This window comes from Macrobrachium rosenbergii, chromosome 1, assembly GCF_040412425.1.
Source record: "Macrobrachium rosenbergii isolate ZJJX-2024 chromosome 1, ASM4041242v1, whole genome shotgun sequence".
NCBI classification, from domain to species: domain Eukaryota; kingdom Metazoa; phylum Arthropoda; class Malacostraca; order Decapoda; family Palaemonidae; genus Macrobrachium; species Macrobrachium rosenbergii.
In genome coordinates this window covers 57429358-57439357 of record NC_089741.1, presented here as the reverse complement: position 1 = coordinate 57439357, position 10000 = coordinate 57429358, and the positions used below count along the sequence as shown (strand labels likewise).

At 35.3% G+C, this 10000-nt stretch overlaps 1 long non-coding RNA gene across 1 annotated transcript in view; it reads right to left on the bottom strand.

The window, feature by feature from the left end:
• The window catches only part of LOC136838698 (uncharacterized), a 1076993-nt gene that overhangs the window by 381041 nt on the left and 685952 nt on the right, over positions 1–10000 (bottom strand). Inside the window, exon 3 of the long non-coding RNA XR_010853088.1 lies at positions 7577–7610. This is a non-coding gene — a long non-coding RNA (uncharacterized lncRNA). The remainder of the gene's footprint in view (positions 1–7576; positions 7611–10000) is intronic.

Genomic DNA, 10000 nt, shown 5'->3' with positions numbered 1-10000 from the left:
CAACAATTTTCTTATTCCTGACGTCCTCGCAACTATTTTTCTTTCTCTGCCAGGTATTGTCTCTGCAGGTTGATGTACAATTTCTCGTCATTTCTCCAAACACGGAGAGTTACGCAAGGAAAATCCTCTCACTGAGACGAGATTACTATGGATTAGCAGAGCGTCGGTCTGAAATAATAATTCAGACTCACTCAGTGCTATGGATTATATTTCGTCTCACAACACCGGCATAAGCAAAGAGAAATTATCTCACTTAAATCTAATATTGTTATAATTTGCGTGTGCATTCAAATTTTTATGTGGTACTGAGAACCAAGGACGAAGTAAGCTGTCGGAAATTTACACAACTGGGATGAGAAAGTAACTAAGGGAATTGAAATTAATTAATAGTAATAATTAATTCAAGTGTGGAAGTCTCGGAATTTAATCTTTTCATATTCTTCATATAATATACTTATTTGTGAAACGACTGGCCAATTTATAAAAAAAGAAGTAATACAACCTCTAAAACGAATGCAGTTATGAACCAAAAAACTTTGGACAGATCGACATTGAGATTTATCATTGACTTTCATCAACATTTGCACAATCATAACATTTCTTTAACATTCACTTAAAACTTGACACATCCCTCTCACTGCATGATGAAGAAATTTGAAATTAGCTCCGAAAAATAACTTACAAAATTTACTTAAACCTTACTTAGAATATCGTAATTATTACGAGCACTGATTTCTAACATAATTCTACAGTACTTTGAAGTTTCTATTCTAAACTAGTTCCACAACTATGCTTCTAGTGTAAAAAACTATAAAAAAAAAAAAGGCATTATATCATTGCCATTGTTTATGAATATTACACATTACAAGTGAACCCTCGAATAAGTGAACATTATAACATAAATATGCTGACAAGATGAAAAGGCAAGTGATGGCGTAAATGCATTTATCTATTTATTCCTATCTAATGTTCTGTTCAATTTTGTATCCTTTCACCTTCTCATTCTCACAGCAATTACCTGTTCCAAAACTACACGGAAACTTCCGGTGCTTCATAGCGAAGACATTTCTCAGAACTATGAACACTTATGACACCAAATAAACCTGTTCATATTAAAAGGCATTTCATTTTTAAAATAATACATTATTTTCATAGATTCTATCCAAAAGAGACATACTGAAGCAAAGAGTTTTTGTTTTAGAATATACTAAACCACCCGTGACCCGTTGGGTCACTTAATGTTGAAAATCTGGGGAGGGAGGGGAAGGGATGGCAGGGGAGGAGGGGAGGTGGAAGGTGTGGATGGAGGGCAATGGGATGGGGAGGGAGGTGGAAGAGGTGGAGGGAGGGGAGTGGGGGAGGGGGAAAGGAAGGGGGCATGGGAGGAGGGGAAAGGAGGGGCGAGGTGGAAGGGGAGGGGGAGGAAGAAGGGGAAGGGGAAGACTACGGGCAGCTCCAGTCCCATTTATCTTCCGGGGTGCAAACAAACACGTTTCAGAGTTTAAGTATCATATATCATAATAATATAGATCAGGAAAATTATTACGAGAAAATAGTTAACTTTATTCACTGTTATCAACAATGACTGCAAATAATAGTTATGAAACATTATTTATAAAAAAAAGGATTTATTCTTATTGCACATTTCTAAGAACGCAACACACGATTACTGCAATGAAGTGGAGACTCAGAAAGCTTCACTGACTTCAACATAGGTATCTATAGCGTTCGCCTAGGCATCAGTTCTGGAAAATTTTCTGATCTTACCAAGAGCTCCAGACACATAAACGACCTATGCAAGTCATCAGAAAATGCTGACAAAAGACTGGGCTTTAGAAACGTTACTGACCTAAGCAACAGAATTCAGAAACATGTACTGATAAGTAACAGAAGTACATCACCGCCAAATTCGAACAGGTAATTAACAAAATATGTACCTCATCCGGGACCACAAAAGAGCTGGCAATTTGGCTTAAATGAGTAAAACTATTTTTCATTAAGAATTGGGTTCTTAAAAAGAGAAAAAAGGAAAGATCTTGGGCTGAACCCAACAGTAGATCTACAGCTTCGATTTACAAGGGATAGCAGTCGCCGGAAACATACAAAATGTGAGCAGCGGTAGCTTCGTGGGTTTTAAGCGACCGCTTGAAATGAAGAGTGTGTATCTTCAGAATGAATGATATATATATATATATATATATATATATATATATATATATATATATATATATATATATATATATAGTGTGCTCATGTTTTTCATTATATCATGTATATACATTAAATATATTTTACATACTATCTGACCAAAAATTTTCCTGCGCCTCCTTGTGCTGAGTGTCCCATTTATCGTGGAACTACTGTGCTAACTGTCCCATTTATCCAGGAATTACTATGCTGACTGTCCCATTTATCCAGGAATTACCGTGCTGACTGTCCCATTTATCCAGGAATTACTGTGGTAACTGTCCCATTTATCCAGGTATTACTGTCGTGACTGTCCCTTTTATCTGGGTATTACTGTGGTGACTGTCCCATTTACCCAGGCATGTATGTATGTATGTATGTATGTATGCATGTGTGTGTATGTATGTGTGTGTATGTGCCACATAACTCTGAAACACATCGAGCAATTTCAACCAAACTTGGTATACATATGACTTACTATCTTGAAATCAGCACTGTGGGGGTAATACACCACTAGTACTAAAGGGCACCTAAGGGGGTGTGGGAAGGGCTTCTCTGAAACGGGGAAGGTTATGCCCATGGACTTCGTAACTTTAAGAATTTATCATACGTAATTTCGGTATACATATGACTTACTATGTGAAAAAGAATACTGTGGGGCAAGACATCAATGGCACCAAAGGGAGGGGTTGGGCAGGGAGAGAGAGAGAGAGAGAGAGAGAGAAGGGGAGAGAGAGAGAGAGAGAGAGAGAGATTAGAGGGATGTTAGGGGGTGTTATGGACGAGAGAGAGAGAGAGAGAGAGGAGAGAGAGAGAGAGAGAGAGAGAGAGAGAGAGAGAGAGAGAGTTTATAAGTTGCCATTCAGAGTTATCCCGGGAAGCGCCGGGTTGGTCAGCTAGTATATATATAACTTGAAGAAAAAGTTGTGCAGGATCAGTTTATAGGGAATAAAAAGGGATTAAAATAAGAAGCGATGACAGGGTACCTGGCAAAGTAAAATAAAAATAACAGTGCAACAAAAAGAATAAGTTCTCTCTTTTTTGTGGGTTTTTCCTCTTCCAGAAACAAAACAAAAAAAATAAAATTAGATGCCCATATATTTTTAGCTAAGTGGTAAACCAACAATGAATTAGAATGGCACAGACTGGATATTAAATCATTTCCCTCACTGCGTACTTGTTACCTTTCCCTTAAAAAGGCAGTAGGCGTGACTTAACCGTTTTGTCTAGACAGCTCATAACGCTCCCCTAGTTGCCAGCTTAATGGATATGGCATTATGTGAGTTCCGGAATGCCACTTCAGTAGAAGGCATCAAATGTTACACATATGTCTGCAGTTTGTTTATCACTCGCATGGCCCCACAAAGATTACTATTCAATATACAGACCATACGCACACGCGCACACACTTATATACATATATATGTGTGTATACATGTGTGTGTACATATAGCGTCATCTTCGTTTGTTTCTTCATTTGGATCTAAGGCTTTGGAATTACATGCATAACTAAAAAGTGTGATGAAATCGAGAAGTTAAAAGGTAACTGTGGTTATGAAAAATACACACACACACACATACATATATATATATATATATATATATATATATATATATACATATATATATATATATATATATATATATATATATATATATATGGGAGAAAGAACCCAAATTATAAATGCCAAACAAAACTTACACTTACTGCAGAAAATGATTAAGCTAAACATTCTTTGACAGCACTGCCACACACTTACGTCTAAAACTATCATACATTATAACAAACCTCTTTCATCAAAAGGATCAAGCATCTCATGTATCTTCGTGAAAGTAACTGGGCAATTTTTCTTCAAGCGCGAGAAGAGCCTAAATGGTATCTTCCTCTTGGGATATGTATCTGCTGATCGAATTTGACTGTATTCCTTGGTACGAAAGAAAATGCCTCGACGACTCTTCCTCTATTTTTACTAACAATGATGTTAACATTTACGAATTCACGTATCTTATTAACGTAAATGTCTGTTCATATGTTTTTCATCAATCAGGATTTATTTGTCGCCCTAATTTGTATGTATGTCTGTAGATTGGGGGGAGGAGGAGGAGGAGGAGGAGGACGGGAAGAGAGAGAAAGTAACGTAAATGTCTTTTCATGTGCTTGTCATTAATAAAGATTAATTTATCGCGCGAGTGCGTGTGTGTGAGTCTGCCTGGAGAGAGAGAGAGAGAGAGAGAGAGAGAGAGAGAGAGAGAGAGAGAGAGAGAGAAACCAATCTTTACAAAGTTGTTGAGAAAATGCACGCATCATCAAGCCACATAAAGCAAGGGGCTCTCGCATCCAATTCCGACGGCAAACAAAAGCGAAAGAAGAAATGACTCGAGACCATTTACTTCTTACATCAAGAGAAGCAATGATTGGAGAGAGAGAGAGAGAGATAGAGAGAAGAAGGGGGCGGGGGGTTGCGTCAGACGACATATTCCGATCCACATGGCTAGAAATAACAGATGCATTTTCTGGCGTCCTCACACTAAACTGAAATATTCGCTTTTCGTTTTGCGAATGTGTTCACAAAGCTAAGCAAACAAAGAGTAAAAGCTCCTTTAAAAGCGATGGATTATTCAATAAAATTGAAGTCAGCAGGAGAAAGAGAGAGGGATTTTCCAGCCACTAACAATATCTCCAATACGAGGACGACAACGGATGTTTTTTCAAGAACATTTCAAACGACGTAATATCACAAGTGTCTTTTCCGCACACAAAAATCAACATAATGTTTGCCTTCCAATTTTTCACCTTCCCCGGGGCCAGTCTACTCTTTGCATAAATAAATCAGCTTTCCATTTCAGGGCGAGATTACATTTCTTGACTAGCTGTAATTCTTTTCTTTCTCAAATAATTCATCTTTTTTATTTCTTTTGTTATTCTTCTTGTCCTCCCTCATGGGCTTGTTAACATGCTTTTGTATAAAATTCTTCAACTCTTAGAGTAAATGTTTCCTTTTACTTATTTCGTTTAGATTGTGCTTTGGAATACGCATTGCCCAACTTGAATATACACTGGACGTGATTAAACACAAGTGTAGGTCTTCCCGTGGCCATTTCCTCAATTTCTGTTTTCACAAGAACTAAAAACAATTATTTTTCAAAAAAAAATCTAATTGTCTTCTATACAATAAAAAAATAAAGAAAAATTAAACTGTCCGAATCATTTGGTATAATAAAACGTAAAAAAAGGTACCAACGTAATTATTCCTTGTTAATATGGGGAAAATAATTTGTTGGTTTTACTGGAAAATCTCATCTTCAAGAAAACTGTAATAAAAAAAATGCTAGATTTTTTTAAAAGCACCATTTAATTATTAGGAGTGGCCATCGACTGGAACTGAAATGTTAAAAGCAGCCTTCATGAAAATTACACCTAACTGGACCTTAAATCATGGGTTCTGCTAAAACCCATCATTGGAACATTATTATTCCATGACATCAGGAATTAGGCAACGACTTAACTGATCCGATATCGATATAAAAAGTGTCTTTTGCAAGTCCTCTCTCTATATAAATAAGCACTGATATTGGCATTCGTTTTGCCTGAAGACGAGCGTAGCGGTAGTTCGAAATGTAACATTTCGTTTACATGAAGACCCTACCACGTGAATTCAGATGCACCTTGTAATTATCTACCCAACAAAGAATATTAGCTGAATCTTGTAAAATGATAACAGTGCTCCTCACTTGGGAAAATGAAATGTTAACAAATCAGTGAAGAATATGCTTGAGAAAAAGCACGCCAATGGATAAGAATGAAAAAAAAAAAGTCCGTCAGTGGACAAGAATATAAAAAAAAATGGTATGCGTGAATAAGAATATAAAAAAAATGGTACGGTAGTGGATAAGAATACAAAAAAGTACGGCAATGGATATGAATATCAAAAAGTACAGCAAAGGATTAGAATATAAAAAAGGTACGGAAATGCATAAGATAAAAAAAAAATACGGCAATGTATAGGATTATGAAAAGAGTACGGCAATGGGTAAGATTATAAAAAAAGGTACAGCAACGGATAAGAATATAAAAATTACGCCAATATATAAGAATATTAAAAAGTACTGCAATGAATAAGAATATAAAAAGGTACGGTAATAGATAATATAACAAAATTGCAGCAATGAATAAGAATATGATAAAGTACGACAACGGGCAAAATATATATAAAAAAAAGTACGGCAATGAATAGGATATAAAAAAAAAGGGCGGCAACAGATAAAAAAAAAAAGTACGGCAATGAATAGGATATAAAAAAAAGGGCGGCAACAGATAAAAACCACAAAAAAAGTACGGCAATGAATAGGATATAAAAAAAAAGGGTGGCAACAGATAAAAATTACAAAAAAAAGTACTGCAACGGATACGAATGTAAAATAAAAGGACAGCAGTGGATATAAGGAAACGGACAAAAAGGTGAGTATTTTTACTTCATGCGCACGAACAGGGTTTTATGGAACGTTCTTAAAGAACGCTCAAATCCCCTGGGCTCTAAACGGCACTCGTTGGAAAACGCCTGTTTAGAATAAACTCTAAGCCTATGCGTACGTGACGGTCTGTTTCGAGAACTTCCGAGGATTTACAAAATCTCAACAATCGTAGAGTTTTTCCGAGAGTATCTTCCTCCTGAGGTCGAGCTCCAAGACACGGCCAAGTTTTAAATATAAACATAACGTTATAGGAATGGAATATAAAATTCAGGTCAGAGGCCTATCAGGTCTTCAGCGCTGAAAGGGAAATTGAGAGTAAATAGTTTTAAAGGAGAAATTTTAAAGGTGTAAAACGAGGAAAACCTCGTAGTTGCATATGAAAGGGTGGTCAGTAAGATGGAAGAAAGATAAACTAAATGCATTTCGAGTAAACACAAAAATTAGGTCACCAATGTTAAAAAAGGAGATATGAAAGATTAGATCAAATATCCTGAGCCCAAAAATAGCAAGACTTCAGAATCACAGCGTGATTTTCAAAGAGAGAATTTAAAATAGAATTCTGATTTATTCAACAGCTCCTCTTTCAAAATCATGAAATCGTGTTATACAGTCATGTAATTCGACTTCAAACTGGAAAATTTTGCCTAAGAATAATTCATTTATTCTGTTTCGCGTTCTATTTTCAAGAAGTGCGCGCGCGCGCGTTTGAGAGAGGTAGCTCGCAAAACACTAAGTCATAATTGAGAGGAACTGTTTGGAAAAAACATAATTACTACTACTACTACAACTTCGACGACGACGACAATGGGAACCATAAAAAAGTAATGTATACAACGGGCCAAACAGTCATGAGTAAAAAAAAAAAAACTTAATACATGAAGAAAATATGTAACTAAAATCTGAGGTAGTCACTTACATGCTCGGTTTTCCTTCTGCATATAACGACTCATCTGGAAATAAAATAAATAAATAAATAAATAAATAAACAAATAAGTAAGTAAATATGAAAAACTCAGTCAACTGAGTTAGTCAACACTCGATTTTCTTGGATTTTGAAAATAAACATCAGTGAAAAGAAATCCCAATCTTAAAGATAGTGTCTCCATATCTCAGACACTGCCAGAAGTCCGCAGAAACAAGACAGAGAAAAAAAATCACTCATATACCCAACAAGAGCAATGCGAATGCACAAATTACCCTAGTCTTTACATCTCAGCTAAGGTCATGAGGACCGCCTAATACCTTCGTGGTGATAGTCCTAAAAAAATAAAAGAATGAAAAATTGTAAGGCCAAATAAACAAAACTAGATTGCTTAAAACTTATCCGCACGTGATCTCTCCGTCCAAGTTTGTGAGTAGAATAAGAAAGTACGTGAGGGGAATCCTTCAGAGCAGTTTCGGAGGGGAAAAAAGAATGTTTCCAGAAAATGGTCCTATTTAGAGACTGTTTCCTTCTGTATCACGATGCACTAAAGTTTCTACCATAAATAAATAAAAGAGGTTGTGAAATAAATAATAAAAACTACAATTCGCAAAATATTACAATAATATATATGTATATGTAATATATATTATATATAATATATATATATATATATATATATATATATATATATATATATATATATATATATATAGACATATGACTGATTTCCGGAAAATCAAAACAGATTCAAACATACTGCGTTTGAGTACTATTCTAACACTCTTCTTGCTAAAAGGTGAAATATTTTCCTGACGCATTATATATAGTATATATATATATATATATATATATATATATATATATATATATATATATATATATATATATATATATATATACTATATATACTATATATAATATATATATAATTATATATATATATAGATAGATAGAGAGATAGATATAGATAGATGCAAAACATATGTGTTTGTGTCTCTGTGTGTACATACATATACACAAAAATTTTCAGCGAAGTTTTTTTTTATTACACAATCGCAGATGAACCCACTATACGAAAAACTTAAAACAATATTAGGAGCTTCATAACACTCCCAAAGGCACTCTCGCACTTCCCTGATATTAACCTAAAACTTTTTTTCTTCCCTTTTTTGAGATCTTTCTAACATGTAATCAGGCGGATAATGCTCACGTATACTCTGTAAATTTAATACAAATTATATTTGTTTCACATGAACATATCTTAAAACTTTAGTCCACCATGGCCCATAAATCTAGTCTTACCTCGGAAAACCTCCTGTAGCAATAAACCATACGTGGTACCGTTGTTTGGATTAAAACTTTATTTTCTAGTCATAAATCCTATTCTCTTTCATTATTCACTCCAAAGAAATCGCAAAAGTTGTACTTGGTAAGCCAATGGTACCCAATGGGCACCAGGGTTCTAATATCGGTACCTCATCAAATGGTAAATACAAGTGTTGTAGTAGTTTATCTAAAATAAAAGATTTTAGTTACAAGGCAAAATTCTTGTCATAAGTAAATCTTTCTCATAATAAAAGTAGCACAAGCAAGAGCCATGTAGAAAAAAATCAGCATACATCCTAAATGCTCACCTTAACTTAAAACTAACGGTCTTTATGTATTTCCAAACTCAAACACTTCCCACACTTGCGTCACACAACTCTGCTTTTATTGCTACCTTCCACACTCGAGTGATTTCAAAAACACTATCCATCGACCAGGGAAGTATTTGCTTCCGACAGTATTTTTTATTCTGGCATCCATTTGTTCATTAACCGTTCCCTCTGCACTTACTTCCCTGTCAAAAAAGGTTCTTTTCCTCCCTAAAGTTTTTGCTCACTATCTGCCCTCAATTGCTATTTCTTTCTTTCCCTTTTCTTTAACTTTTCTTGACTATCCTGTCTATCATCCTGTATCTCTGTATATGATCTCTTCTGCCATGCGATTGCACCTCACTCTTTTTATTCTTTCATTAAACCTGTCACTTCCTCATCCCACCACCTTCTGTTTCCTATTCCCATAACTACTCCTAACTGTTCCAACGACCCAATCGTGGAATTCTTACATACTCCTCATCTACTTCCATTTACGTCTACAGCCTTAGCTCTTATTGCCTCAATTTTTTTCCCTTATTTTACTTTCCAACCATATTTCCACCCCTTTCTTTTCTCACACTTAGATCCATCATCTTGCTAATATGTACTGACACAATCTACAAAGCTTTCCATTCATTTTTCTTACTTTCCACAGTATATTTTTAACAAACACATTTTCACAGACTTCATTCACGTTCCACTACCAACGCCCCCAGACACAATCGGTCTTTGTCCTTCCTACTCTTGCATGCACAGTGCCTTCGTAACACGACATATA